Source organism: Dreissena polymorpha, chromosome 15 (assembly GCF_020536995.1).
Source record: "Dreissena polymorpha isolate Duluth1 chromosome 15, UMN_Dpol_1.0, whole genome shotgun sequence".
Classification (NCBI taxonomy): Eukaryota; Metazoa; Mollusca; class Bivalvia; order Myida; family Dreissenidae; genus Dreissena; species Dreissena polymorpha.
The window spans coordinates 29553866-29562176 of NC_068369.1; positions in this window are offsets into that span (position 1 = coordinate 29553866).

The following is an 8311-nucleotide window of genomic DNA, read 5'->3' on the forward strand; positions in this document are numbered from 1 at the left end:
TAATAACTGATAAAAATGGCACATATAAACAAACATATGTGCACATAGATCATAGAGTATGGTATGTCAGAAAAAACGTGTTACAAAATCGCAAAAATGTAAATTTACATAGATCTTTGCTTATTGAAAGTACTTTTAAGCATTTGATTAGCGAAGAACACGCATGTATAAGCAATTCAGACAAGGTCGAACGATTGTTCGGCCTCATTTGTTTAATGATGCTTTATGTTCTGTATTTATTTAAATGTTAATCGTTAGCGAGTACATTTCAATGCGTTAAGAATGTTGTTTCGGCTTGCACCCACACTGCTTTTGTTTTGCAAAGATTTCTAAGTTGGTTTATACAATTTAGCTTATATTTTAATTGTGTGTTTATTTATATATTTTATTTTATCATAATACGTGTACTTATTGGTCGCCGCCTTTAAAAACTTTAAGGTTTGTCTCCAAACGATATTTTGAACTCTGCGATTCTCCTTATAATTCATTGCATCATACCCACCACAGGGACTATATTGGAGGCCTTTTTTCGGTCGGCGATCGAACTAGCCGGTCATTCGGTTGATTCGTCAGCATGAACGTTTTTGGGCGCAATATGTTTACGAATTGTCTTAACAACTAAATTGAAAACGGCAAAGATCATCGAGATAAAATTAAGAGACGGAAGACATTTATATTTAAATGATCGACGCTGTTCTACTTAAAGCGAATGGCATTTGTTTGAATGAAAACTTTTCGTTTTTAAGAAAACAATTAAATAATGTTATTTTTCATTGGAATGTACGTACTGCATATCCATTAATGTACAACAAAACATACACCAATTGTGAACTTTATAAACTTAATTTGGGCCGTGCTCTGTGAAAAAGGGGTTAAATGCATGTGCATAAAATGTCGTCCCAGATTAGCTTGTGCAGTCCGCACAGGCTAATCAGGGACGACACTTTCCACAGAGAGCTGCGCATATAATTGTTGATTTAGGTGTTAACCGATCCACAAAGTGAACGCAAACATCTTGAAAATGGCCGGCGCATTATTTTCCAAAATAGAAAATAAATTCACGAATAGACTTGTCCAAGAAGTAGCCATGTATGTAAGAAAAATCATGCCCAATAATGTACCTGATTTTTCAATACTGAACGGAAACAATATGTGATGACCGACCAACGGAGGTTATTATAAATTGATATGGCAAATAAAAATAGCAACCCCTGTTAAATGGATCACCTACTTTTAAAACGTTTAAAACTGTTTTGAAAATGAATTTAAGTATTTGAATAGACACTTTGGCTTAACTAGCTTACGGATTGACAGAGGGGGTAATCACGTGATAGTCAAGATGGCGACGGTCATGCCGAGGCAGGTATTTTTCGCCTTTTATTCCCTTTATTACCTGTATTATTTGTTTAATGCCGATCACTTTCAAGCCATATCAGCATGAAAGTTACAAGCGTTTATTTCGTATTGAATTTCATTTTCGCTCTATATATCTATATATCGACTGTTCTTGCTGCGAAATTTCTAAGCGGGATAACTTAATTACAGCTCCTTAAAAAATTCGCGGGCAGTAAAGTCGAGATATCAACCGAATTATAATTCGGCATTAACGCTTATTCACGTGTTTACTGATATGGCTGGAAAATGAGCGTCAATTAAACATTAACATCAGTGATATAGAGTATAAAACGGCGAAATATAATTTTCCTAGTTTGAACAAAGTGAATTAGAGGAAAATTAATTACCCTTGAATAAGATAAGTCGCCGTAAGAGGGCGTTGTAGAAAGGTATATGCGGGTGAACGCACGAGGAATTGTCATTCAGCTTGGCGATACTGACCGGTTTTACACATTAATTTTCCTAAAGTTTCGGAAAAGGGCTATGAATGACAAGTTTTCTTATGAATATAAATATGATTACAATTTGGCATATTTGTAAAGAACATCGAATGTATATAATAATGTATTTTTGCATGATGTATAAACGCATTACGAATTGCATTGTGTCACCCGGTAGTATGCAGACTTATCCAATATAAAAGCTGTATTTTTCATATGTGTTGTTTTCATTTGAGAGAAGACGTTCGGGTTATAGGGAAATAACTGCCTCGGCATGGTCGTCGCCATCTTGACTATCACGTGATTACCCCCCTCTGGGTGATGACAATCCTAAGATGACTGTGTTGTTTTGTTGGTTTCGCTTTATCGCTTCAAGCACAAGCAAAACGTGTTGCCCGAGTTGCCCCTGCAAAGTTTCTTGCATTTGAACAATAATCTCATACACGGTTATCTGTTATGTTCAAATTTACTTTAAAAACTGATATTTATTGTGTTTAATGATTTTAAATATATTGAAAATATTAGTAAAACAAATCGATATCCAAATAGTTATGTAGTTTTTAATAGAATAAAATAAACGGAACGGCAAAGATGCACGAGGCATACACATTTTCTTTTATAGAAAGGGAAATAATTTCATATTGTGTTCCCGTTTGCGAATATAATCACTAGTTTCCAGTTTTCTAGTTCGCTTGTTGCATTATCATGTAAACAGTTTGGTTGTTCAAGTCAAATTCATAAACCACGCAACCAAAGATGCTAGAATCACGTCAAACTATTATACAATATTTAAATATAAAACTTCAAATGTTACGTGCAATAGATGTGGATGGTATAACACGCTCTGGTTTGTGTAGCACGAAATCAAGTAGAACAAGAGTGCCAAACTGTCACAAGATACGCCCGTTCGAAGGTTTTGGACACCATGCTCAATGCTTGAAATGCACTAAGTGACCTCGAAACCTAGTTATTGACCCGACATGACCCATATTTGAACATGACCTAAATATCATTTAGATGTAACATCTGACTAAATGTGAAGATCAGATGAAAACTACTTCAATGAGAGAGCGGACACCATGCTAAATGCTTGAAATGCACTATGTGACCTCGTGACCTCGTTTGTGACCCGGCATGACCCATATTCAAACTTGACCTACATATCATCTAGACACAACTTCTGACCAAATTTGGTGAAGATCGGGTGAAAACTTCTTCAATTAGAGAGCGGATACCATGCTTAATCCTTGAAATGCACTTAGTGATCCCGTGACCTAGTTTTTGACCCGGCATGACCCATATTCGAAAATGACCTAAATATTGTCTAGACACAAATTCTGACCAAGTTTGGTGAAGATCGGATGAAAACTATTTGAATTAGAGAGCGGACACTGCTGTGGACGCCGCCCGCCCACCCGCTGCCCGCCCGCCGCCCCGCCCGCCGCCCGCCCGCCGCCCGCCCGCCGCCCGCCCGCCGCCCGCCCGCCGCCCGCCCGCCGCCCGCCCGCCGCCCGCCGCCCGCCCACCCGCCGCCCGCCCGCCGTCCGCCCGCCCGCCGTCCGCCCGCCGTCCGCCCGCCCGCGCCCGCCCGCCGCCCGCCGCCCGCCCGCCGCCCGCCCGCCGCCCGCCCGCCGCCCGCCCGCCGCCCGCCCGCCGCCCGCCCGCCGCCCGCCCGCCGCCCGCCCGCCGCCCGCCCGCCGCCCGCCCGCCGCCCGCCCGCCGCCCGCCCGCCGCCCGCCCGCCGCCCCCCCGCCGCCCGCCCGCCGCCCGCCCGCCGCCCGTCCGCCGCCCGCCCGCCGCCCGCCAGCCGCCCGCCCGCCGCCCGCCAGCCGCCCGCCCGCCTCCAACCGCCCTCCGCCCGCCAAGGGTGAAACTATAATACGTCCCGTTTTTAAAAACAGGCGTATAAAAATGAGCGCAATTAAAGTCACAATACAGTGTGCAGGATCACGTGGCTGTGTTGGGTTCACGATTGAACGGTTGTTAATACACCGGTATGTTGTGCTTTTCTTCAAATAACTTTTTAAAACAATTTTTATCACGCATTTTAACTAGTGCATATACAATTTTATGATCTTTAAGGCAACGTGAAATACAACAGAATTATTGTATTCAATAAGCCTCTGTTCTTTGCCGAAAATTTGATATGTAATGCATTCATATACACGGTTATGCTGCACACCACGTGACAGCTTGGCACCGAGTTCAGACGTATTCAATGATGTATTCTTAAGTCTTAATATATATCGACACAATATGCAAGAAACACTGTCTTTAATTAACTAAAGATTTTTGCAAATGTATTTCAATAACTTGAGATATTCGCAACATTAAAGTACCATTACTTCTCAAAATCAACGAAAATTTTGTACAATATTTCGTAAAAAAAAAAGTTAATCAATTAAAAATCAGTGTTCTTTATGGCATTTGCCGAAATTTCAACGCCAGATGTAGTCTGGTAAAATAGATGTTTGTAGATACAAAAGGCTCGTTTTATTATTATTTTCCATATTTAATTCCATTTTAATTTCCCGCAACGATATCTATTCATACGACACATGAACACTAACATTGTACCCTTTTAGTGTTCGTGTGTCGTTTGAATAGATATATTCACGGGAAATTAAAATGGAATTAATTGTGTCACAAATAAATAAACACGAGCATTTATATCTACAAACATCTTAGTTATCATAACCCATCTATTGTTGAACTTGTGGCTAGTGCTATAAGGAACACTGATTGTTAAGGTGTTAACTTTATTTTAAGAAATATTTTACGAAATTTTCGTTGATTTTGTGCGTTATAGAGGCTTTAAAGTTCTTAACAGTGTATTTACCTTCTGTCCAGCCCGTGTGTAAACCCCGTTGATCCTTCACCATGAATATTCGACACACGAACTTCACGGCTGAATGCATCTGATACATAATCAATTTAAAAATAAGGCCATACTTATGCACCGATCATTTTCTCTAGAGATCAGTGTGCGATTAAGTAGTACAATATGTAATAGGAACACACACACAAATACTTTGTATGTAGATTATACAGTATGCAGTAGTACGGAAAGTTCATGCAAGTATTCGATCTCTTAATCGTTATGTGCAAATGCAAAGCATTTGTGTTCATTTATGAGTATAACTGGGTTTGGATTTTAGCCATTAACCCCACGCGAGTGTTGCCATGGATAAATGCCATTATTCAACCTGCAGTAAATACTTGTAGAATTTTGCATTCTAGTATTTTGATTTGAAATATAACAAATTTCGACACTTTCTTTCGGTTCTCCGTTTTAAAAACATCAAAAACAAGCAGACAGCGGCTCAGACGAAGCATTCTTAAAACGAAAAATCCATAACAGCGGAACATGTCGTCACTGATTATCCTGTGTAGACTTTACAAGCTAATCTGGGGCGACTATTTACTCACGTTTGTGGTTCACTGTAAGTCAATTGATTAATTGCCAAAAATAAAAGGCCTTGATTTTTCCCCTGATGTACAGCTGAATTTTCACGTCATGTGTATATGATTGCACGAACATATATCTCATCATGCAGTGTGAATAATGTGATTCTGATTGTCTGAAGACCATGGGATAACAATGTAAACGATTCTTCAGTCGTATCAAATGCTTTGCTTAATCGCATGCTTTCTTTGTTCTCACGTGTGTCGCATGCGTTGCTAGTCGTCACGTGTGTCGCATGCTTTGTTAGTCGTCACGTGTGTCGCATGCTTTGTTAGTCGTCACTTGTGTCGCATGCTTTGTTAGTCGTCACGTGTGTCGCATGCTTTGTTAGTCGTCACGTGTGTCGCATGCTTTGTTTGTCGTTACGTGTGGGCTTGTTTACTTCTGTGTAGTTGAATCATTCACCTGGATTCGTTCCGTTTACACAACCTCCGCGACGAAATTGGACTTGAACCAGCACAGCTGTATCAAATCCGTGCCTCTATTACCAACCACGTGATGATAGCCTAACAACGTGGTACAATAATTTTCCTGTTGTTAATTTTAATTTTTTTGTTTAGGTAATTGATTGTTTATCATAAACTCAAGGTATACACTGTTTTTCAAATATTAATGAAAATTATACTACTTTTCATAATATAATACTTAAACAAACAAAAAAATCCTACCAAATCTGGTAGGATTTTCTTGTGGTGGCAGAGATGGTATGTGAGAGCAAGGAACGACAACTATATGTGAAGATTTCCGTTTACAAATAACTAACAACAAAGCATGCAAATATTACGCAGAAAGGTATAAAATATCAAAATTGTTTATCTGACGATATTTTAAGTTTAACTAAGCAAAGCAAAGCAAAGCGAAAATTAAGCTGATTTCATAAGATGCTTTGCAATAGTTGTTATTCGGAACTCTCCAGTCTGTTTTTTTCCGATATTTTAGCACGCGCGGTGGGTACAAACAAAAGCTGACTTGCATATTTTTAAAGAGGGTGAATCAATAATTTCTCTGATAATTTCTCTCTGAATAGTAAACACCACTTGTTCTGCTCAAACGTTCGTTATTGTTGATAAAATTCCATGATTTAATCCTTTTTCTTTAGATGAACTTATCTCAATCGTGTTTAATTTGTAAGAATACTATGTAACACGTATCGTATATATATATATATATATATATATATATATATATATATATATATAATATTCAAGTATATTTAAATCATACAGACAAGTACCAAACAACAAAAACCTTACTATCCTCAGTCCATTCGTAGTACTTAAACTAATATATCGTTCCATATCAGTTGCACATTTATATGTCAATTGATATAGCTCTATTGTGATGCTTCTCTTTAATCTTATCTGAATAGTAAAGAAAATTATTCGCTAAAGACGAAGACCTTAAGATTAGAAGCCACATAACTAACGAGCTTTACCATACCTGACTTTTATTTGCTATATCTATAAAGCATGCCGAAAGAAAAGAACATGAAAAATGTTTTTCAGAAGAAATATTGCATATGTCAAGCCGTTTGTAAAGGTTCCTTCATTACCATACAGCTGACAAAGTCTGTTTTTCATGTCTTTATATAATAAGGTTGTTAGCTACTTGACACATTCGTATAAGCGTCTGTACATCTGAATGATGTATTTAGACTTTAATCCTGCATTTAACGTTTGACATACATGTATAACAGCATTAGATTTGTTATTTGTACTTAATAATAATAATAGTTATAACAACAAAATACTTGAATTTTGACATTTCCTAAAAGAAACACTACTTTCGTTTGAATACTTATTACCCACTACTGAATGGGAAGCAAATCGGATATCGACGTTACTGGTCATTACTGTATTAATGACAATGTGTGTACCTCCCGCGCGCGTTCAGAAATCGGAAAAACCCACAGCGCGCGAGTTCCGAATTAAATCTATAGCGTCAACATATTGTGCTAGAAAGGATTTGTTTGGATCAATGCCATAATTATGTTACCATGACTAACATATGAATTACATGTCTGTTAATTATGTTCATTGTTCCGGAAAAGTCCTGAACGTTTACTAATCTCTATTGTCTTATAAAAGTGATGCGGAAATGCATTATTGTTCATTTTGTTAGTATTTTGTTTGTTCCAGTACACAAACTTTCGAGAACTGTAAACAAAACTTGTGTAAGTACAAGCACAACTATATATTCTTCCTTTTAATTCGCGGAATTTTTGACTCCTTAGTAACAACAAGTTAACATCGTATTTAATACTTATACACTTGTGAATAAGGAATCTACTTTTGGTATTTTTTTTACTATTAGCACATCGCGAATGACCTGTTTGCATGTTTGCTGTTAGTGATGTAAATACTTGTGTCAGCGAAGAGGTAACATTGAGGTATTACATCTGAGGTTGTATAAAATAATATATTATATTGACAGAATAATTTAAAACAAAACTGTAACATCTTTGATTTGTGCAAATTACTGACAGATCATTTAAGCCTTTATGAATTGCTATTTATAGACGTTTAAATTCACAAAATTGAGGTTATATATATTTTTTAATTTGTCGAATATATATATTTTTAATTATTAGATTGGCTCTTTCCGGAGAAAACTCGAGGTATTGACATAGCAAGCTCGTATCCGCCGTCCGCCGTCCGCGTCGTACTAAAACCTTAACATTGGCTCCTAAATCAAAGTGCATCCACCTCCAACTTTGAAACTTAATATGTAGCTGACGAGTTTTATACGCCACACCCATTCTTCGGTCACTAGGTCAAAGGTCAAGGTCACTGTGACCTCTAATTTTAAACTTTAACATAGGCTCTACAATCAAAATGCTTCCACCTACAACTTTGAAACTTCATATGTAGCTGCACCTTGATGATATCTACACGCCACACCCAATTTGGGTCACTAGGTCAAAGGTCAAGGTCACTGTCCTGTCACAAAGCTTTAATTTATTCAAAACTGCACGCACATCCGAGCGTTGGCACCCGCTGTGCGGTGCTCT